Raw genomic sequence first — 24,664 nt, forward strand, 5'->3', positions numbered from 1 at the left:
TATGTAGGTGTTTTCTTATCGCATTTCTTTGGCCATAAATTTCTTTTATAAGCAAAAAAGAAACGACTTTTCTTTTTAATATGTACTTAAACTGATTTTAATGCAGGAAGACTTGAAAAAAATCTAGTGAAAATATTTTCTAATTACCTGTCTACTTAATATTTGCAGGGTTTTTTTGTTATTTAATTCACAGCAGAATAAAGCTTTTCAGCCTTTTTGAGCTTTCCTTTTAATATGAGAAAGGAATGGGTTTGACTCTTTATGTAGCTCTCAATGTCAAACCCAGCACTAATTTGCTCTGGTCTGTTCTGAAACGCTTCAAAAGTAAAACAAAATAAACAAAAAAGATGGGTGACTTTCTGTCATCATCAAAGCAGATGATGGATAGAAAAGGTGGAATAATTCAATGATTTCACTATTGTGGAGTTTTAGTCTGGAAAACTTTACTGTGAAGATAAGCGACACATCGGTGAGGGAAAATCATGCCCCTGTGTCGGCGTCTGGATCCTCTAAATGGCAGGGCAAACTGCCCCGGTTACCATGGATATGAGAGCGTTGGAGAGCACATTAATCACAAGGATTTAGGTTTTTCTTTCTCTTTTATTTTTACCCTCAAATAAGAGACAGAATCCCCAAGACGCCCTTTTATGAAGCTGATTTATGATGTTCAATATCTGTGTGTAGATCAGGGAAGCCTCTGAATCACAGGAGAGCAGCAGGAAGTCTGCAAGAAAGCTGCTTTTGTTGTGGGAAATAGTTTGCGTTGGATAAGAAGAATAAATTAATGTCAATCACGTGTGTCATCTCCCAACTTTTTTTTTTTTTTTGCAATGCCCTTATTTTTTTGTGAGTCCTGTGCCGAGTGGACATTGGTGTATCGGAAGCAGCTCCGGAGGCTCAGGTTTCGCAGCTTAATGGAGATTAAATGTCATGGAAACATTCTGGCATCAAACTGTGTATTAATTTGCCACAATGTGCACTCAACCAGCCTCTTCTTAATGGTTCAATCTGGACCCAGGCGCTGGTTCTCAATGCAGTCACACCAAAACCTTAATGTCTTCCCTCTGACAGCCGATGGAAAGATCGCATACACGAGCATCACCCTCGCCATTGTCTCCTTTCAGCTGCGTTTTCTTCTTATTCTATGTCTTCATCTTCGGTCAGGGGCAGCAGATTGATGATGGCGTGACGGACTGACAATGCATTCTGGGAAAAGCCAGAAACATGGTCATAAATTCAGGCCGATTCAGCTTTACAATGGCTAACTGTCTGGCCGTCAGAGGGGTCGGAGCCTGTTGCTGCAGAGCCACGGCGAGCGCCGGCTAGGGTGCAACCATTAAGCTCAGGAGGGGAGAAAGAATGTCAAAGCACTGAATAGCAAGGATAAAGAATTCTGGAAAATTTAATAAAGTTTTACAAAAGGGTAAAACCTGCTTCAGTGAGTAAAAATTCCCTCGTGTCTTTTAGACAGTGAAACACTTGTGATTCTTTTCAACAGGATTCATCAAATCAGAGCAGCGGCCGTTTCAAATAAAACACAGAAACAAATAAGCACTCCAACTTTCTTATTGACCTTGCAGAACCAGCTGTGCTCTGAATGGAGCCGGCATTTATGCCGGAGAAAGATGACAACAGGGTGATGGTTTTAGTCTAATGCAAAAGGTTACACAGCGAGGAATAGACATGGCAATACACAACATAGGCCACCCCTCGCACCAGTGCCCAAAACCTCTGCTTTTCAAGGTTGAATCCACAAATTAGAAGAAAAAACTGACTAAAAGCTCCATTTATGTGCGAAAGTTTCAACCAAAGACACAAATTTATTTACTTTTTGCTTCTACTGCGAATGCGAAAAGGCTGTAATAGGCATGCCAAGCCATGATTTGGTGATATAAATTTTGTACAACAAATGCACATTTGTTGATGGAAATTTGATATTTGATAAATATATGGACGTCAGTACGACACAGTCGTCCCTGTGCGATACACAATGCGATGCGCGACTTCAGCGCCCTCACTGAAAACTCCGAGTTACCTGTTGATGTGGCAACAATGGTTGTTTCTGAGAAAACTTTCACTCTGAAGGCATTCGACACAGTAAAATAAAGATGTTCGGAAGAATTTGGTTATGGCATTGTCTTTTCCGATTAAATGCGAGTCTTTAACAACTGAGTTATGTGTCTGAGTTAGACATATTTGAGTTTATAGTCAAAGCAGAGTAATATCAGTTACACCAGTTTGGTCTGAAAATGCTGCCAAACGGAATACTGTATATTCCATTTATATTTGAAATCATTTAAAATCTATATTTTACATTGTAAGCGTGTCCTCCAGCTTTGCTTACATTGACAGCTATCAGACAAAGCTGAGTCAATATATTTTTAAAAAAAGGCAAGAAACCAGAAGACATTATTTGTTTACGTGTGTGTGTGTGTGTGTGTGTGTGTGGGCTTTGGGTAAACAAACTCTTTAAAATACACGTAGTCGTGTAAAAGCAATAAATTCCATGCTGATAGCTAACCCACATTTTCCCCCTCATGAACAAACGGGCACATTCACTGAGTGGAAAATATTTGACTCCTGCGTTTGATCACCACAGAGAGACACTTCAGCTCAGCAAAGGGTGCAACGCCCCACCACCACCACCAACGACATCCACCGCCCGTCCCGTCCCTGCTATCGAGGACCATGCCGCCCGTCCTTTACCCAGTGGCGGCGGAGATTCTCCAATTTTTAGGTTAATTAATCAGAAATGATTTCTTTTCTCATTAGCCATGCGGTCGGTTTTTGCACTCTGCAAAAATCGATGTTTTACAGATGTTTCCCCGGGTTTTGTTTTGTGAGACGGCGCTGATTTTTATTGGGTATGGATTTAAGAGGGTGCTGAGGGATTGCGAGTTAACTCAGCCACATGCAATCACCCAGGCGGCAGCCGAAGACACAATAAAGGTGCATTCCTTGAAGTTGGGGGCTCGTGAGAAACCAAAACTCACCCCTTCAAACTTCATTTCAACACCACATTGAACGTAATCTGCGTATCTCCATTTTTTTCACCTATACTGAGCCAATCTTTGCGGAACCCAGGGGGGGTTACGCCACACACACTCTCTGGGAACCAGTCTTTAATCATGTAACAGCTTCTGGTTCCAGTTCCTGTTGGTTGTAAACAAATGTAATGTTGCATTTCCTGCAGTCTAGACATAACAGCAAACCTGGCACAACCAGCGAGGAGAGCCATTATGGTTGCTAAGGAGTGGTTGGCATGAGTAGGCCACAAAGTGGTGTATAGGAGACACATCTGAGGTCCTGGGGAGCCTTGATTTTACTTTATTTTATGAGTAAGATTTTATATTTAAGATGGTTTAGGCAATTCAAATTCAAACTTTCACAATAACCCTTTGGGCCTTTAAACTGGGCAGTAATGACTGATGGTGACAGCCTGTGGATGCACGTGAACGCCTGTTTGTTCTCGTGCACACTGGTCCCTACCCTCCGTTCCACTCAACTACACAGGAAAAAGAAGATGAGGCGAAGAAGCAGAGGAGCCCAAACAGAAATTATTATTGATTTAATCACATAATCAGCCGCAAACACTTCAGGCCAAGATGGCAAATCCATAATAGCCTTCCCACATAACCAGCCTTACAAATTTACCATCAAAGTCCACTGCGCACACATCGCAAACACAGGGAGGAGGTCACCTTCAGTCGCTGGCAAAATATTGACGTTCCTAATGCTTCTATATGTTTTTGAGTTAAGCGTTATCAATCAACGATAAGGGCTCGATGTCTCTGAAACATAACTCCTTTGGCAGCGGGATTACAGCATCGCTTTTCTTCTCATAATCTCAGCATATCTTTGTGGACAAAGGGGAAAGGATGGCAAAATCAATGCAGACGGATGCAGCCCTTTCCTTCCCTCGCTGTTCCAGACTCTCTCGCTGGAGAAGTGCTGCTCGTCCTTCTTCAGGGGAGCTTATTTTAAGGTCTCCTAGATCACTAAGAAACTACACTGTGTATAGATAGACAATAATAACTGATTTTCAGCTCTTAATGAACTGATTATTATGAATTGCAGTGACAAAACATCTCCAAAGTGCATCTGCAAGATTATCTGAAGCCGTCTGGCATGTTTCTTATGTTTGCCAACACTCATTTTTGTGTAGCTGTTTCTCCAAATAACCACTGTTTTCATGCTCAAATTTGGTTTATCGTCTCGCAATAATTGGCTTCCAGCACACAAAGAAGCTGTGAGAACTGTAGCCATCATCATTATTAGAAGTAAACGGGGAATTATGAGCACACGTGACCTTAATGTGTCTCTGTTGTTAATGCCTCCATGGAGCAAGGGAATGAACAGCATCGTTTGAAGAGTAAACACTGACAAATCTTATTACGGGAACATCAAATATTTGTCAAAATCTCAGGCACAAGTAACAGTGATTTGTCTAATTTTGCGTGGCAGATCGCTGAATTGAATTTGGGTTTTTAACTCCTTAACATCCATCTCTCCAGCGATCCATCCATCCGCTCGCCTATCCCTGTCCATCCAGCCCAGGGCTATGGAAGCCTAATTGTTTACCAAAGGGTTGCGGCTCATTTGCTCCTGGAGATTGGGCCTAATTAACACTAACTTGTCTGAACACTGAGGAGCGCTGTCCACTCCACTTTAATCTAATCTGTACTCTTTCAAAAAAATAATGAGATCATTTACACCTCATTAACGAGCGATGTAATGTCTGGGAATTAATCATAATGATTGCTTATCATTTCACTTTGCAATATTATCTCCTCTAATGAAACTGTTCACACAACTGCCAAGAGGGCCTTAATTGGCCGTGTGAAATCACAGAGCAAGCAGCAGCTTGCTGGGATGTGTGCGAAGTTCTAATTTGCATGGGGTGTGTGTGTGTGTGTGTGTGTGTGTGTGTGTGTGTGTGTGTGTGTGTGTGTGTGGAGGTTGTAACACACATGTGAGCATGCAGACACAATCAAGAACATCATTTATTAGTTTGTTTTACACTTTAAATTGAAACTAAATGGGTGGCTCCAGACAGGCTGCTGCCTCCGGATTCATGCCAGTAGTGGATGTCATTACTGGAGTTACATGGCGTCCAGACTGATCCCAGCTTTGTGCCACCAGCATGACACCGAAACGTGAGGAATGTCCATCCAATATTCCAGTTTTTCTGCGTTGCAGCCTCCAGCAGCTCACTGTATATCTACTCAGCTGGTTATCCCCTTCACTCCCACCTCCTGGAGGAACACGGAACAATGCTAATAGCAGTTAAAATGTACCATCCCTCCCCAGTGCACAGACCACCGAGAGAAGGTCATGCTTGAGCGGAGGGAGGAGAGGAGAGTGCTGAGGCTGCTCTGTAGGCTGCTCTCCAGGCTTAGGAGGGCTTAGGCATGAATGTCATTTACTCTTGCTCCCTGGTCAGATTGGCTAGCTGCTAATTGTGTGAACTCTGTGAGCTGAGCTTGTGTAGCTGAGGAGAAAAGGCTCGCACCAAATTGAAATCTGAGCAGCGTGTCTGAGAGTCGGAGTGACTTCCACTCCATCATGGATGCAGTTCTAAGACACAGTCATAATTCCTCCCAGGCTAATTTCATCACCCAGAGAAACATTATTTTGACTCTTTGCTCATCCTCTGCCATTTTACTCCATTTCACTGTTCATTGGATCATTCTCAGCTGCAGCTAAGACCATGAGAGGCAAGTTTAAGTATCAAACTAAACCCCCAAGGCCATAAACATATCCTTCAAAGTCAGAAGGGAACTTTCTGAAAAGAAAAGCTGTAGTACTTCAGTTGTGACTGTCACTGAAATTGGAATCTGGAGGAAAAATTGAAGTGGTATTGAATCTATAAAGTGACCTCTGTGTAATAATGCTACCTTACACCCTACAGAGTGCTGCCCTGCATTATGATGCTGCAAAGGTGGCTGCAGCAGCACTGTTAATCTCCTGAATCAGAGTACATGAGTATGAAATTGAGACAGAAGCATGTTATTTCTAAAGTGAAGTGGGCATGCACACTAATCTGCTGTAAAGAATATCTATATTCAGGGGTTATTTCTTAAAGATAGTGTGTGTGTGTGTGTGTGTGTGTGTGTGTGTGTGTGTGTGTGTGTGTGTGTGTGTGTGTGTGTGTGTGTGTGTGTGCGTGCATGTGAGAATGTGTGCTGTTCATCTGCCATCGATCTCCTGCATTTCCACTCATCTCCTCTACTGTTCCTTGTTGTAAAGCTGTCAGATCCTCTCTGGCTTATTAAAGGAGTCAAACGCCCGTGCTGCCATAACCGTGCACTGATATGATTTATTCCCTCCCTGAGGACCTGTGTAATGAACAGAGATGTATGCTCGGCAGCCCTTTACACGTAACCTCTGTGTGCTGCGAGGACGGCCGCGCTGTAATATGATAAGTGCCTTGTCGATAGCTTGTATGATATGCTAATCAGGCTAAAACACGGCACCTCGGGCCCCCCTCCCTTGTTTGTTTATGAAGGTCTGACCTGAGGGAGAGCAATAATCTGCTTTTCTCTGAACCCTCTAACCCCGAGAGCCGAGGGAACCGCCAATCACACATCTGAGGCCTATAATTCCCCCACCTTCTCTCCCTCCACCACACCTCCACAACCTGAGCCGAAATGGCAGATTTATGAAAGAAGCGGTGCGTGCATGTTTTCCCGTCCACACTTGTCCGGGGCACGCAGCGAGCACTCGCATCATTCAACAAATTATTAATTCTGAGGTAAACGATCTGTCTGTGAGCAACACAATGAGCTGATGTATTACAAACTTTGCATCTGGTCCCTAAAAGGCATGACATCCATCAGTGGCACACACACACACACGCACACACACACGAGTACAGCAGCTGAACGTAATAACATAAAGGTAAGGTTAAACACTAACATAGACATTCCCTGTTTTGTCACTTTGCCAACTCGTCACTTCACACTTTGGGTTGTTTCATCCGAAGAAACGGTATCAACATTTGATGACTGAAATGTTATATATAAAACTACAGATTTCTTAATAACGTTCAATCACAGAGGTTTATGTAGATTTAAACACACATTTTGGTGTGTTTTTGAGCATCAAATCATTCATTAAGCTACAACTTCAAATTCTGTCGGCACTGCCAGTTTCATGTTGGATCCTTCAGAAGAAAACATATTCAGTTAATTTTAGAAAGTTTTTAGCCATGTTAAGGTGGATGGTTCATGAATTTCATTTTTAAAAATGGCTTTTGTGTCAATATCCACAAATGGAAAAACTGATACAAATTTCAGCATTTTTCTCTTTAAAAAGGTCCTGTAATCCCTCCAGGGACTGCATATCATTACAGTCAGTGAGTGCCATTCCAGATCTTTGAAACTCAGATTTGCTCTAGTGGGGGTGCACCGTCCTGCAGTCATCGTCACAACAAACCAGGTCATATTCCCCTTTTAACATTAACTGTATTCATATCCAAATGAAGAGGAACACGAGTTCAAAGGCAGGTCAGCATCTCTTTCTTACCGTTGACTTTGAGCGTCCGTGTGCAGATATAGATTAGCCCGTCAGGAGCGCAGCTCTTCAGCCACTGCAAACACGCGGCTGTGCAAATATTTTCAGCATGGATACGAGCTTTACGATTCTGACCGTGCATCTCAACAGTGTTTCTATAGATGCAACCACGAGTGATTAGTTAGTTGAAAAAAAGAACCTGTAATATGTTATTTTTTTACAGTCTGTGGAGCATTAAAACCGGTGCGTCTCTTGGCCAGTCGTAAATCAGAGCTTGGGCCTTCTGTGAGCATCTGCGAGCAAGGAAACAAAGGTTTGTTTGTGAGCCTCAATCACTCTTGCTCATGAAAGCAGACACTTTCTAAAAAAAAAAAAAAAAAAAACTCTTTTTTTTCCAGGGAAACACTCTAAACCAACATCCTGGGTATAAATTTGCAAAATGCAATACAGGCCTGATTGTGTGTGGAGTGGATGTGGGGTGCATACGAATAGACCCTGAACTCCTCGCACTCCTCCTTCACACAGTACTTCTCGCGCCCTCCTCCCCCCCGAACTGTGTTTTATTTTCTCACGCAGACACGTGAGAACTGTAAAAGATGAGTTTCCTGGTCATTGAAACCATTCAGACCTTATAATGAGAGCATTTGAAACACTCTCTAACTTTCTGGTATCATTTTTTTTTTAAATATATTTTTAATTAAAAACCTTTAATAATAAAATTAAGTTGCAGGTAAAGTTAATAAAGAAAGAGAGTAAAGGTTTGCAGGAATTTGAGTGCACTCTCGGAGGCATTTGCAGGACAGGAGCATAAAGTTACACATGGAACCAAATCTACAGTATCTGGAAGAAGAATCTGAATGATAATGATGGGAACCGGGGAAGCCTTGGCACTGACACCAGGTCAGCTCAGAGCCCCCTCGCAGCCCAGAGCACCAGGTGTTCCTCCAATTCATGATACTGGTATTCATAGACTGGCCCGACTGGAGTATTAAAACTCCCAATTTGCAACTGAATGCTGATATAATCCTGGAAATATATGTCTCCATTAAAAAAGTAGCCCATTTAGAGGAACAAGGCAGTCTTTGTGTGGGGCTTTATGTATATTTATCAAGGCGGTAAAAGGGATCCAGGGGTGGGGGTTAAGGAGTTGAGGGGGGGAGTCGCGGGGCAGACTTTCCAACTGTTTACATGTTAATTTCAAACTTAACAGCCCTTGTCCTGGAACTATTTCTGCACTGAATGCAAATCATTTTTCTGGCCCTTTTGTTGCGACTCAAGTGCTGCAGACACTTGACTGTTGATGGAAAAATGCTAATTGTCGCACGGACGGAAAGTTTTGGGTCCAAACACGTTGTGGTTCTGGTTCCACAGGTTCCCGCCTCCTCTTCCTAGCAACAGGTGGCAAATACAATAGAACTGAGTTTTTGCCTCCGATAAATTCTAATTACCTTTTTTTAAGGTTATGATTTGAAAGAGGAAATTAAAATAGTGGGAGGAGCTAAAACATGATTTAATCAGCTATTCAATTGAATCCTGGGAAAATTGCAGATGCTTCCAACTGTCATTTCTCATTACGAAAATGCTTGTACGTTCTAAATTTAAGATATTGACATAATTGGACATAGATCCCTTCCATGGGTATTGCAGGCTCTCATTGTTGCAGTCTATGCAATGATTTCAAATCCTACGAGACAAACACAGGGATCGTTTCCACTTAAGGAGGTTGATCCTTTCTATCCAGGTCATCCAGTTCTGGAGCTACAGAAGCCACCTGGTTGAAATCTCAGCATCTGACCACCCAGGAAAGCATGGCAACGGTGGCAAGTTGCTCCCAAAACTCCGAATGACAGCAGAGGAAAAGGCAAATAAAAATTCCTAGTATTGCACGTTCCTCCCCGAGTATCATGTTTATATGAAGTTCTTTTAGATACTACCAGGGTTGTGTGGAATCCGAGTTTCATGGAGGGGCAGGAAGGAGGTTGGTCTAAAACTAGAACCTAAAATGAGGAGAGTCCACAGAGAAGGAATGCGTCTAATGAAATGTAACAATACCCCACCCCCCCAGGCCTACCCCCACCCTCTCAGCCAGTGAATAACTGAGTGCGTTTAATGGCTTGAGTGCCGCTGCTTGACTGCAGCTTTGTTTGGACAAGTTTGGGATGTTTGCATCTTCAGGTTTTTTTGTTTTGCTTTTTTTATTTTTTTCTCTTCTTCTCTGTTCTCTAAAAGATTTGAATGTAAAATGTCATTAATCGAGCGGTACCCTTCACCAGGCTTTTCTGTGCGGCCCGTCAATAAGCGATAGAACATCTTTTCAGCATATTTTTGGCCTTCCTACCTCCTGCTGAAACCAAAACAAGGTCTCCTGGAGTGAATGGGACATCAATTAATCATACATCCATTGTCGGAGTCACAAACCTTGTGATGTGAGATAACTGGAGTGCAATACACTTATAGTAAGGCAATTCATTTACAGGAAAGTTAAAGATGCATGTAGTCTTCTGAGTCTGGAGTGTTTCATTGAGATGCCATTTAGATTCCTAAAGAGTCTTCTGCTCCATGTTTGATACATTTTCTGGGTTGTTTCTTTAAGAATCCTGCTCATAGCACAAGCTCGACTGTTTCATCGCACAAGTTATTTTAGAATAGTTTTTAAAAGAATTGTTGCATTAATTTGCCGACGCTTAGAAATAAACAAGATGTTAGCTGTAGTTTTATCATGCAAAATCTGCTGGGTGTGGTCTGTGAAAGGCTGTAAATGTCCAGTTAGTAAGAATTCCCATAATCCTCTAAGAAATAAAACATAATGCACACACGCATTTCAACGGTGTCTAATAAGCTTAGCAGCTGTGTCTTTGTTCAGTTAAGAATGAGACTTTCACATAAATATTGAGACAGGTTGGCCACCATTTTTCCTAGCATGTTTATGTGTCGCGTTTCCTGTCCAAGGCAACAGTGAAAAGATGAATTAAGAATTAAAAACAAAATTTTTGACGCAAAGAACTGAATTGAATCCTCTTGCATATTTCCTTTGCATAAACTGTTCTCCTTGGGTTTTACTTTTTTCTTTAGAAAAATGTTAAAATGCATATCTTTTAGAAACAAAGTTTACTACTTAAATGCCTATTGGGGAACTTTTTCCATCTTTGTCGCTAAATACCTGAAATCGCAGTGAGACGTGATTGGTTTTGTGAGTCTCTTCACACATTTTCACGCATAAATCTGTCATCAGCGCTGCCTCTGGCTTTCAGCGCGATTATGATGCTAATATCATCGCTCTAAACAAAGAAGCCATCGCAGCCACATGAATTGGTGGGGGGGAGACGCGACGGCAGTGCATACAAAAGCGGGAAAAGCACGAAGGTGTTACATAGGTCCTCAGAACTGTGGGGTGGAGGGTAATGCATGGAGGTGGTATCAGCACACTAATGTGATCACCTGAATTATGCACAACCCTCGGTGTCCAAATATCATAAATTGATGTGCGATCAGCGTGTACGCCCGCGTTGGACGCAGGCTCAAATGGCTATTTATGTAGCTGCAGAGCTGTCGAGAGACAATTACTCATATTCGTACGCTGAAATTAATTGGGAGAGATGCGGGAGATAGAGAGGGAGAACAAAGACAGCTTTTTGTCACTTCTTTCCATCTGACAGGGATAATTAGATATATGAAATTGAAATTCCACACCGGGGGGTCCTGTTGACAACACTATTTTCTGTTTTGTTCTTCTCTCCCTCTTTCTTTTGTGCTGCTGTTTATGCTAATTTGAACCTAGTGGTTTTTTGTTTTTCTTCCCTTAACTGCAAAAAAGCAGCATTTTCCCCAGTGAAAGGTCTCCCTTTCATTCATCAGAACTCATCCGCCAACTCATTCACCTGCAGCTTCTCTTTTTAAACTATATTTTCACATTTATATCCTTCTATATGGTGGCCCGAAAGGGTCAATATTTAAAAAAATAATAATTAAAAACCAAATGAACCAACAACCAAAAGGTGACATAATAAAATAGTTTCATCGCTAAAGGCATAATATACCTTTTTAAATGCAAACTGCCCGTCGTTTAAGCCTGATTTATCACAGTTAAATGTTATTTGGTACAGTGAGCTGTGATGTGAACTGTTTTTGCAGTATCAAAGAGGAACATGTGACAAAAGAACATTGTGGTCGAAGTGGAATTATGGGTTATGTCACCTTTCACCACAAAACTAGAAGGGGCCCTCCCGCAGTTACATGAGAAATGGCCTCTGTTGTGTTTCTCACAATGACAACACGACACGTTGCACACCACAGACACATTTGTGTGTGTGTCTTCAACATACCTGGTACCTCAAAAGGCAGAAGTAATGACGTGGTGACATTTGAATCTATTAAACTGCACTCAGAGGTGATGATATGGTTTTCAATATTAACATTCAACGCATCACAAATATTTCCCAGTCATTCCGCTTCAGTTTCTGTTTCCCCCACATCTCAAACCATCTGAGTCCAGGGGAGGTGGCCTGGTATTATAGAGATTATCCAACAGTTGAAAAAACAAAAACAGGGGGAAAAAAGAGGGGTGGGAAAGTGAAGATGGAGTGGTCTTTCAGGGGTAAAGGAAGGCAGGACGGAGATATGAATTGAACCGGAAAAAGCCTTGTCTCTAATGCTTGCCACATTTGCTTTTGAATAAAGGTCTAATTACCCATCGGTATTTGGTGCCAGTGTTCCCAGGTCCCAGCAGCCCCTGGGCCAGTGCAGGCACTGAGAGTCCAGACCCAGCTGCCTCCAAACACTTGCAGGTATACAGGCCGAGCTAATGGTCTGACCACAAGGGAGCCAGATGAAAGAGCAGGAAACTGCTGCCAGAAGTGCTGAAAGGATTTACGTAAAGGCAGGAGATGCAGGGATGCAACCGCGGCTAAACTTGGCTAAGCCTCAGTTACCTAGCTATTAGCCCTCAAGTGGTCGGCATTTAATACCAGGAACAAATCTTTAAGTTGCACCTTTTATTTTGGGACCATCTCATTTGGATCATATTCTACCAGAGATCTACTAGACATTGGTAATAACATTTGTGGATGAATCCAGTTTAAATGACATGTTTCTGACATACATGCGGGGGCGTGTTGATGGTGGCAGATGTTGAAATCCCCCAAGTGAATTCATTCTGAGCAAACACGTGTGGGCAGGTGCAGTTACAATCGCGCTATCTGCACGGGACCGCATCATGGCCTGTGTGGGCTGTGAGGCCGGCAGGGCGGGACGGGAACGCCGCCAACGGTGAAGATCCACTCTGACGAACAGGAATTCCCACAAGCTGGATAAACACGCATGTTTGGCAGAGGAATCGGCTGCTTGATAGTTTCTGTCTGATCTTTGAAGCTGGACACAGCCGGGGTTTACTCCTATCTAAACCTAAAAATACACCATAAAAAATACCGAGTGTGTGGTCACTGCTGTGTTCAGGGGTGTGTTACTGTAGTCCCACACAGGCTGTGTTTATCCCAACGGAGACAGTCACACACTGATGGACATGATGGTTAACCTAAACAACCACACATTTAACTAGTTCTGCCCTTTACAGACTAACGTGCTGCTCTGTATTTGTTGCGCACGGCTCCCAAATCTGTGCTTCTTTCAGAACATCCGTGTGCGCCTTTTCAGCCGCCTCTTCCCCGTGCACACCGGAGCTTGTGTTTTCATGTGTAATTACTGTGAATCAACTCTTTGTGCGTGGTTCAAGTCATAAAACAAGAGAGAAAGAACGTCGTTATGCTAGTGGGGCACCTCACTAAAACGCTCCAGTGACAGAAAATGAAAAGCTGTAATTCCTTCGGTGAAGTCAAGTCTGACTTGTCGGAGTAAAGCACTTCCTATCCTTTTGTTCGGATCTCAAAGGGAATTGCAGGGGAGAGGGTTAGATATGGCTGTTAATAAGACCGCCGAGCCCTGACCAGATGAACGTCTAAGTGATTTAGACCATGACAGTTGGATTATTAAACTAATAAACCCAGATTACTTTAGCTTGGGTGATCATTTTCTGGACCCAAACCATGAACCAGCCGGAGTATCTGCTGAATTATTGTTGCAAGATTTTTGTATTAATGTCTTCAGTGTTGAGTCTGTGAAATGGATGGGAACAGGTAGTGTTTGCTAGTAGATTGATAGTATGAAGCATACTTGATAACGGGGCTGAAGCCTTTTCTGCACATGCAGTATGATCTTATTTTTTTCAACCCTGCAAGAACTGACATCATCGGCCCGCTATCGATAAGTAAACAGGGAGGAGGACGAGAGAGGAAGAGGACAGGGCTGAGGAGAGGCGCGCGTGCAGATCAATGGGCTAATAAAACAAATCGATGGGATGAAACCACAGAAAAAAGTGAAGTCATTAATTTGCAGAGACAGGATGATCCCACCAACCACATGCATTGATTAGAAATGAGGTCTGTGGAGAACCTTTGGGGGGTATCATATTAGTGGAGGGAAACAATCGGAGGGGGTGGGGGTCCCTTTCCTCTGAGGGCTTAGTGTTGAACTGATGCAGGAGAACAGGTTAACCGGTGGATCAATGGCCTCTCTAGCATTAGTCAGAGAAGATGGTGGCCCTGCCTTAGCTCTGCGGCGCACTGTCAACACAATATTTGCAGGTGTGATGTTTTCTCGCCGCTCATTGATTTTCAACCCCTTCCCCACCCCCCCCACCCCCCCACCCCTTCCTCAACCTAAGGGTACTCAAGCATGATTATGATATTGAATATATCATAGCCTACAAAGAGGTGCGCAAATAAGGTCAGAGGTGAGGGCTAATGTTCCATTTTTATCAATATTATTATTGTTAATCATGATTTGTGATCAATAGTATCGAGTCCCGGAGTGGTGTCGAGAGGACGTGCGGTTTTGGGAGGCGTGCGACGGCCTTCACCTGCCACGACAGTTGCGCAAGATTGCATTTCTTATTTATTTATCACACATGCGGCATCACCGCCAGCTTTTGCTGCAAAGTTTTCCTCCGGTCAGGGTTCATCTGATCTGCAGATGCAGCATAGCTTCTCAGCTTCCATTATGGCGTGGGTGGGGGGGGACAGGAAAAGCAGGTGATGTGAGATTGACGACTTAAATACTTCATCAATCAATGCTGCAGCCGATGTGGTGCTTGGTGATTGGTGGAGAATTCAGGCAATCCATCTTTCCTACCGTCAACCTTCAGTCAAGATTCTCCGCAGGTTCTCGATGTTGTTTCTCTGCTTCCAGTCAAGTTCTGCTGCAGATTGTTGGTCGCTCAACATGGACTGACAGATACGAGAGCATCTCTGCATCGTATGCTATAAACTTCTCAGTATTTCCATCTCTATTGCACAAACGTGACAAAAATGTTAGAAATATTGTCACAAAGGGCTTATGAGTTTCAGTGACGTGACACAAAATCCTACTTCATTTTCGTCCTTAATGAAATTTCCTACTCGTTGGGCCATCTCTACCCGCGGCCGTACAGAAGCTGAAGCCACTGCTGGGTTTAGCCTAATTAGAAAACATCCTTTTTGTGTTTCCCTTGAAGTGGCGTGATAGAATAACCATGCAGCGGGGTTAGCTGTATTTAGCTCCTGGAGGAGTTAGATGGTGTCGCGTCAGGCAGACACTCGCAGTTAAATCAACAAAAGCCTGCAAGAGAGAGAGAGAGACAGACAGAGAGAGAGAGAGAGGCTGAGATAGGCGAAGATAAAGGTTGTTGGGGGAGGAGGTGGACTTGGGGTCTCTCACATTGTGTAAACCCTTAGCTTTTCACACCAAGCGGTGTTTCATGCTAAGCTCTAAGCTCAAACTGGAATCCTCTCACTTATCCTCAAATCCAAGATGAAATACTGTCAGATGTACTGTGATCCACGGCTTTTGGTGAAAGGCTGCCAGGGAAAAGAGACCCGAGTGACTGATAGTGGGGCCCTGTTTACTCCAGCGTCCTGGGCGATCCCGTCACAAGCAGGCGGCTCCAAGTGCGTCACATCGCAGCTGTTATTACTGGGGAGATCCAGCAAGCGTGGCCTTAAATCAACAACCCCAGTTAATTGCCCTATTATCTATTACGTAGCTAATTTTGTGCAACAAATAAATAGTTTTATCTTTTGTATGTGATTTAGTTCAGCAACACATCTCTTGCTGTAACAAAATACTTTAAAGAATTTAAGTGAACTTGTCGGTCCTAAATGGCCATTTCTAGAATTTTTTTTAATACTTTTTATTTATATTGTCGATCTAATTTTAGTCAACTGTTTCAACTATGTAAGAGAAGCTTCAACCGACACGCAAAAATCACACGGGACGCGTTGGAGGGCGTCTCCGTCCCCCATTCCTGAATCACTCAGAGGGGCGTGCGGGAAATGAAGTCCTGCCATTTTGTTTTGCATCAGTGCTCATGTTTATTAGAGAGGACGAGAATCAGCAGAGAATAATAATTGGAAAATTGTAAGCCCCCTTTTCTTATACTTAGGAAGACGTCAGGGTGAAAGAAGCCAATTAGTTTAGTAAAGAGGAAGTTCCTTCAACTCTCTGCAGCATGTCGCAGGATGTGTAAACGCATCCCACATGGACATACCAGCTACCTCGGACCCCCCCGCCTAGTCCCCCTACTATATGTAAACACCAGCATGCTTGAGTGTGCTCAGACAGCTGAACACACACTGACATATGAACACCATTTAGAGCCACCGGACACACACATAAACATGTATGCATGCGTACACGCATCTCGACGGCATCCGAATAATTGAGTAAGATTTGCTGGTACATTAAGTTTAATGTGTTTGACATTCGGTGGGAGGAAATGGTGGGCACGGAGTGGGGCGGCCGCGCCCCCTCCCTCTTCAATCAGGCCACTGCGGGGCTTCATTTTACAGCACCGACTCGAAGCCGGGCCCCGTCAAAGCTAATTAGCACTGTTGCAAATGGATGCGGGTCACGGCCCTCAGCGGATTGGTCCGCAGAGGGGTCACCAGAGGTCAAACCTCCGGTATGGAATGATATAAACAATCATCTATAGACCACAGCCCGATCAATCCCTTTTAACACTACTCACTTCCTGGTTGGCTACTCTCAGAGGTCAGAGGTCGATGGACACAAAAATTCTGAGCCATGTGGCTTTGGTCCGACTGATCATCCATTTATTTGTCATTTGGCAATCAAAAGGCCATAAATATTCCAAACGTGTCATTGTAATGTTTTTAAAAAGGTTCATTTGTCTTTAAGTATTCCTTTAGTTTAAATCCCCGGGTTTTAGCTCTACTTTGCAACATTCGACATGTGAATATTTAATATAAATGTATATCATTAACTGCCTTTTGTAGAGTTTAAATCCTGTATACATTCAGTGTCAACGTGACGCTCTGCAATTATCAGAACCGTGGGGGGGGCAGATGGAAACCAGTCCTGAAGAATCACATTACTGGGCTTTTTCTCATTATCATTTAGCCGTCTTTTATTGCGCACCAGTCAGAGATGATGTTCCCATGACCCCACACAATACACACACATATTATTCAATCCTGCCACGATGAAATTCCTGCAAATAAAACCTTTGTGCCGGGCAACAGCTAATTATTTGACAGATTGGCCCCCTTCTGGCTCAGGTTACAGTGTAGAGTGGCAAAGTCCTAGCCCCCCCTCCTTACACACACGCATGCACACACACACACACACACACACACAGGCACACGCGCACAGACACATCACCCACTCTCCCCCAACCTCAGTGCAGAGAGGGGCCACTTTGAGAAAATCCCAGAGGGCTTCATTCTTTTCAGGAGATTATATATTTCACCCCCCCTCCCCATCTATCCATCCAAAACCAGGGGAGCGTGGTGTGTGTATGTGGGGAGGGGGGGTTCTTTTCTGTCAGTGACAGCAGTCATCTCGTAGTTTAAAGAGTGTTCTCAAGCAGAAATATTTAATCTTCCCACGAAAATAAAGTTTGACTGGTACAGAGGGGGAGTGGGGGGTGGTGGTGGTGGGGTGGTGGGGTGGATAGGGCGGGGGGATGTCCATGTGTAATATGTGTTGTGTTACTGTGTATTTAGAGAACTTTAAAGAACTACTGTCCATGGAATGATTTTTCTTCTCTTTTTGTAATACCAAATTAGAGGGGAACATTAGCAGATTAAAGTTTTGGGTGGGCATGCTTTTGGCTTCGCTTCAGTCCACTAATAACAAGAGTTTGTCATTAGTGTTCGGACATGGACCACCAAGATAAATGCCAACACATGTTTAGCAAATCTGAAGAGTAATGGCGTGCTCCGTCAGCCCTTTTCCTCTCCGTAAAGATCCCCGGTCGACGCGACTGCGCCGACATTTTGAGTTATCAACGCGGGTTTAATCCGTTGTTTACTCCGCAGCCGTGCGCCGATGGCATAATTCAGGATGGAGTTTGGGTTAAAGCTAAGCTCCGCTAGTAAAGACTAAAATAATGTGCACCATAAATTCACAGCTCTTGAGTGCAGAGTGATTTATATAAAATAGAGACGAGCGTCATTTGAGCCTTAATGGATAAAGCAATCAACAAAAACAAAACAAAAACCTGTAAAATCAGCAGTCTTGGTTTTACACTTTTACCGTCAGTCATATCCGATGCTAATATTGTGTTGCTATTTATTGGTGGTTTTCTCCTAAACTGAAAGTCACCGTGACACTGAAACTTCTGCTCTGTGATCCAAGAGAACTAAAAAGGGGAACCGTTACTGTAACAGTCACCAAAGCTGAATATTACTGATGGGTGAGGAGGTGTCATGTCCCAATCACTAGCTAAAATAATTTGTTTTACAGGAAATGAGACATGGCAAAAGTTCATGTCTGTTTTAACAGAAGTCCTAAAGAGTTGCGGTAGATTTTAGCACGCAAACTTTGTCTTGTTTCCTACTCGGTTGGGTGCCCCTCTGTGTGTTTGGATGGACAAACTCGGGCTTTATTTCTCAAACTACTGCCTTCCAGTTGTTTGTCTGCTGCCTTCAAACACTCCACGTCGCCTGGGTTCGAGTGCTGCGTTCACCTGGCATGAACCCAAGCGGATGGAGCCTTGAGTATTCACTGCACAACCCAGGTGAAGGTCATAGAAACGGGTCTGCCTCTGCCCTGCTCCCCTGTGAGCAAACATATGGCCGCAGAGCACCTTGAACGCCAGCGGGTGAGGGGGACTAGTTGACCCAGGTGAGAGCGCCGATGGCTCACCTTGTGGAAACAAAAAGTTGCTTCCACCAACCATCCTCACTCACTAGTTGCTTGTTTGAGAGAAAAGCCAACATGAAATCACGTGACTAGCTGTGGATATAGCCACAGAGCGCTCCGGGCCTTCCGCCTAGCATCTTCTCTCGTTATTGTTGATATAAATGTGTGTAATCACGAGTTACGATATCATCGCCCCGTTGCTCAGACAGCCGAGCTTCGTCTAATCGCTTCCATGTTTCCTCCGTGTTAAGCTCATTAGTGGGCGACCTCAAGGCACGTAAGGGAAAAAATAAAGACAGGCAACGGAGGGGGAGAAAAACATCTTTGGATAATGGATGTTTGCTGTTGATGCAGAAATAAACAGGTCTGCAGGTTTGATAGTGAATATGCTATAAACGCGTGTGCGAGTTTGTCACTAACATCCAGTGCTCACATTCTTCACGTGTTGGGAAGGGGGGAGGGCGGGGGGGGTGCCGAGCGATGCGTTGTTCGACTTTGTGAATGGGATGTTTGAGTGCCTTTGGTGTTTGAGTGTCTGGCCCAGGTGGCAACTGGAAGGCCAACTTCATTAGCCTCAAAGAGGAAACAAAGGAAGATGCTGGGTGGAAAAAAGTGCCATTCCTCATCTGCAAGGCCACCGCCTGACACATTAGGAATCTGTATGCTCAATTAACCACTGGCAGGCTCATTTTTCCTCTCCAGCTCTTCCTCTCTGCCTCGCTCCCCATCAAACACAGCTATCGCGTCGGATTGAAGCAACACTATATTTACAAAGTCAGAGCATGGAGAAAATTTCTAAAAGGCCGTGAAACCCAGCCAAAGCTTTAAACTTCAGAACATTTTCCTTTTTTGATGCAGGAAGAGGAAAGAAATGAGAGAGCACGCAGTGGTCAGTCACGTGACTTAAAATTCACGTTTTATATTCCACGTGAAGCTTTTTCTGTTTTCCCTGCTGTCTTCTTCTGTTGATCTTGTGGCTCGTATATCTGGTTGTTGCTGTTGTTCACATCTACGTGTATCCAGTGTGAGCACGCAGGTCCACGTTGTATTTCAGTCGCTGCAGTGCCCATATCTCTTGCTCATTTAGGCTCTTTACAACTTTGCTGTGAGAGCCTATAAACAGGCTTCAATGTGCAGAATCGATTCCCTCTTTAATGAGGGCAGATATAAGGCGTCATTAACCATATGTGTTATGAAAGTGTTGTAAACCCTCCCCAGGAGCACGCTCTTCCTCCTTCAGGCACTCACACACTCGTGCAAAGCCTGTGTGTGAGGTTTTTTTTTTTTTTTCAACGCTTCATGAATGTCCTGCTAAAACATGTTTGGAGGGTGTGACTGAGGTTGTGGGTGGCGCGGGTGTCACACCAGCCTTTGATTAGCGAGGTGAAGTCGCTCTCTTTAAAGTCACAGGGGTCACGCTTTGGGAGGCCCCCCATCCAACACTTCGCTGCACTCCACAGGGCCGGCTTCTTCCACTACCAGACACACCCCCTCCTCTCTCTTTCTCTCTCTCTCCCTCGCTCCATCTCTTTTTTGAGGTCCATCAGAGAGATGAAAAATGGCGTGCAGCTGGCCGAGTACTTCCTTCCCCTCACGTGGGTCAGCAGTTCACAGTGTTGATAGAGACTCTCACACCTCCATTAATATGAGCTCCACTGCACTCACACAGGTCGTCTTACTGCATACCCTCCCCCCCCCCCCCCCCCCCGCGTTTTGCCTGAAGAACATTGTGCCTATGATACCTAAGCCACTGCCTATGCGTGGATATTAATACATGTGCAAGAAGTTGTTTTTGCTGCAACTTGTTTTGCTGGATGGATTGACAGCAGAGGCCAGACTGGTCAGATCTGGAGTGCGCTCCAGCAGAGGTGCTAATCATAACGGCGAGCCAGCCTCGTTGAGCTGCTAATTACCGCCATCACCAAGATGCAGAGCGCCCAATCAGATATGTGTATGTGTGTGCGTGTGCATGTGTGTGTTCGTGACGATTAAGAGGATTAGCCATCCATCCTGAGGAGGGAAAGCAACCGGGGTGTACAGAAGAGGACGGTGGGGGTGGTGAAAAAGGGGGTCCCCTCTCCTGGAGATGAGCCCTGACCTTCTCATTTCATTCTCATTAGTATCTCACGTCAACAGAGCAGCCACTCCTTAATCATCTGCTATCATCCCAGAACAATACACACAACCACATCACTGTATTTCTATCTTTGTGAGGACTTTTCATGGACATATTACGCTCCCTCTCCTCACCCTAACTAGTCGAAGCAGCCTCCTAACCCCAACCGCAACCTTAAAACCATGTCTTGATCCTCAAACAGTCCTTTGAAGTTGTGGGGACCAGTCTCATTGGCTCGACAAGGCAAACATGTCCTCACTTTGCCAGTAGAATGAGTATTTTTCTACTTGATATACAAGAACTACAAACACACATAAAATACACTTTGTTGTTCATGGGAGTTAATATGAAATTTAATTTATTTTAAAGATTTAATCCTGCACCCCTGACTCTGCCTGTGGGAGCTGTTGTGTGATTTCCTGTACTGGACAGCAGGGCGGCGGTCAGGCGGAGGGTGGGCTCGTCTGTCTGTGTCGGACTCGGTGCCACGGAGGCCCCAGCAGGGTTGGGGGGGGGGGGCGACTGTTGGAGAGGGGACTCCAGGGGTGCCAGCATAAATGAGATCCATTCATTTCCCCCCCTCTCTGGCATATGGTGGCCCATTGTCCACGGCCACAGAGGCAGAAGTGATGCAATTTGTTGGCATGTCTTGTCATCTTGCAAACTGCCCATCCCACCGAGGCCCCCGGCCAGCAGAAGACAAGGGGAGGCAAGGGCAGCTTGTTGTTTCACGTGACCCACACGGCAAGATGAACTGCTAGCAGCGCATCACACCATTAACATTTGGGGAGCATCGGCGTCCGATGGCATAAATATGTTGACGAGCGGAAGAAAGTCAGAAACAACCGGATCAATGGGAGCAAATCGTCTTGGAGATTATGCAGGAATGTATCTGTGTCAATCCCTGCTGTTTATCACATTAGAAGAAAAGCTTATCCTTGTTTACAGAACAAGGGTAAGTCTGACCTTGGCATTAAGGCACCATCGCCTCCCTTCGTGCATCATCTCATGCAAATATATCACATTTGAACATCACAGAAGATCTAGAAAAACACTTAAAACTGAGAATAAACGAGGCCTCCTGTGAAACCTCAAAGTTGTCAGTGAGAGTGAACTGGCCCGTTCCTGGTTTCACTGTGCCAAGGGACTGTCTGCGAAGAGAGAGGAAGGAGTCTCGTCTAACTTCCTGAAAAAGCCATCTCTTGACATGACATTCGCAATATTAGCAATGCAGGAGCGGGACGGCGCGTCTAGACACGGCTGCATGTAGGTCAGACAGAGGAAAACATATGATCGCGCCATCATGCACAGGACCACGCCTGAGTATGGTGCTGACAGCCATTCGGATGGCGGGGTCAAATGTCGCTCAACCCTTTCAGCATTCGTGATTGCATTTGCGTGGGCGCGTCGCATCCTCTCCTCACAGTGAGGCTCCGCTCGATACTGTCAGTTGGAGGGTCCTGGTTCATTGTCCACACTGGGTGGTACAACACCGCTGAGGTCCTCAGAAGGATTCAAAACAAGGCGAGCACCCTCAGGGATCATCTCGCTTGAGTAAGGAATAAGAAAATGGGAGAAAAAATGCACAAAATTGGTCCGAAAACACATTTAAATACTGTGTATCCGTCGACATCGCCACAACCAGCACCCCTGTGCTTAACCCCATCTGTACCCTCAACCAACGCCACCCCCCTCAGCTGTCAAAGAACGGCTTCCCATGTCCATCACCGGGTGATGGATGGGGTGGAAGGTCACCACCCCACTCTCCAGAGTTCACCCATCGCATCAGCCACGCAGGCACCTCCAAAACATGGTGGGGGACATCGCTGCCATCGTTTACTCTCATTCCGTGGAACTTACTTTGCCTTCTGTTGCATTCATTGCTCAACTTTAATGTTAGGCTATGTAAATGTTAGCATTAGCAGTCATTTAGCTGTAGGTTTAAAGTTGATTTTAATCCCATTTCCCTGTTTTCTTTGTTCAATACAGGCTTTGGACATCGGCATCAAGATGACAGACTGTTGCCAAATTAGGATTAAGATAATTTCACACCTCCTGTGAGTGCCCCCCCCTCCCCTTTTGTATTATCTCAAAACTGATGAAGTGTGTTTTGTTGGTTAAAAAGAAAGTGAAAATAAATAGTGTTTAATTTGTAAATTTGTTTTTTTTTTCTTTCTCCCTGCACGAGTACAAACAAAAAAAGAAAAAAAGGGTTTGTCCAAAATAATTTTCTGTAAAATGTGCACTCCTAAGTGTCTCACCCCTGACTACCCTCAGATTGCCTCTTGATGCCCGTGGCGCTAAAACACAGCCTTATTGGCTCATTTCACATATGTCTCGGTAAACAAAGCTACAGGAAATGGTTGATGTCCCGGTTGCGGAGAGGGAGGCTCATCCGGGATAAAAATGTCCTCGGTCATCGAGGGAGGGGAGGCTGCCTTTCACGCCTCACTCATATTATCCCGGCAGGGGAAGATTGACGCGCCATAAAAAGGAAAGAAAAATAAACAAGGCATGCAGCAGGGTCGGGCCTCGTCACTGACAGGGGCATAGATCAACGTTATCTCCCGCATTTGCAAAAATACCTAATTCGCCTTATTTAATCAAGCGCCCCCTTCGCCGCTGCTGATTTACGGCTCCCGCTGCCTTTATGAGTACCTGTTTCATTTTCTTTCTCCTGCTCTGACATCTAAAGTGATGGGAATTTTATGCTGTTGATAACAATATGAGTTTCACTTTGGATCAGAATTCATGGCCTTGTCAACGTGCAATAAATAACGGCAACAACCGAACATCCACCTGTCAGGATTTAGCAGGAGATGGGTGGGGAAAAAAAGAGAGGAGACAGCAGGGGGGTGGGGGGAGGTGGGGGGGGGGGGGGGGGTCAGGCATATGCTGAAGCAACGTGGATCATCATGGTAAAAGGTCACGTCACTTAGACTGGAAGTGCCAAATGTTTTCCGGTGTCACTTTGTCAGGATTCATAATTGGTGTACTGTCATATGAGCGATCTGATAATGTCACATGCACATTAATGCCAGGCCGTGACTTTCTGCGCTTCTGCTAAGTAGGTACAGCGGGGCCGCGGATCTGGGCTCCCGAGCTGGGGAAAAAAAGGAAAAAAATCATTACAGGTCAAGAATCCTCCGAGGAGTTGATCCCGAGACACCAGTGGTGTGATAATCTGGAGTCTGGAGCACCTGCGCACCCGCCTCAACTCACTTCGCTTCTTAGCTTTTTAGTCTTTAAACTTCTGAAAGTTTCCATGAAGTGAAACCACATTGTCTTCAGTTCCATTACATTAGCTCTCAGATACAAGGAGAGTACTACTGGTACTTTCAGGAAGGGCCCCAAACTGATCCATGTCCTCATTTTAAGTGAAAGAGCCCCCCCAGATACACGGCGACGGAGCGAAGCGGCGAGACGTCAGCGGTGACAAAAGGCTTGTGTTCGCCGTTGTAGCTGCAGAGATAGAAAACCCAAGAGGACAAAAATCAAAATGCTGTCTTTACCTTTGCCATTGTCCAACTTGAACGCCTAGTTTCATCCATTTAGATATCTTGGAAGCAGAAAAGCTTCATAAAATGAAAGTAAAGCTGTTTTTTCTGTCCTCCACAGTCTCCCTGTCTCACCCCTCCTCCCTTGTATGCTGTGTCTTTCTTTATCAGAAATGAATGCATATAAAGCACCATTTAATCCTCACATACCTGAAAATGGGACTGCAGGAATGGGTCTTAAGAGGTTGGATGGAGACATTCATATTGACACTTCTCATACATTCCATTCTCAAATTGGCTGTTTCTGCATTGTTGCCAAAAACCCGAGGGTCACCTAGGCAAC

At 44.5% G+C, this 24,664-nt stretch overlaps 1 long non-coding RNA gene across 1 annotated transcript in view; it reads left to right on the forward strand.

The window, feature by feature from the left end:
- Positions 1-22,962, forward strand: part of LOC105416647 (uncharacterized) — a 38,162-nt gene extending 15,200 nt beyond the window's left edge. The window contains exon 4 of the long non-coding RNA XR_964661.2: positions 22,814-22,962. This is a non-coding gene — a long non-coding RNA (uncharacterized lncRNA). The remainder of the gene's footprint in view (positions 1-22,813) is intronic.
- Positions 22,963-24,664: the final 1,702 nt, after the last annotated feature.

Source organism: Takifugu rubripes, chromosome 7 (genome assembly GCF_901000725.2).
Source record: "Takifugu rubripes chromosome 7, fTakRub1.2, whole genome shotgun sequence".
Lineage (NCBI taxonomy): Eukaryota > Metazoa > Chordata > Actinopteri > Tetraodontiformes > Tetraodontidae > Takifugu > Takifugu rubripes.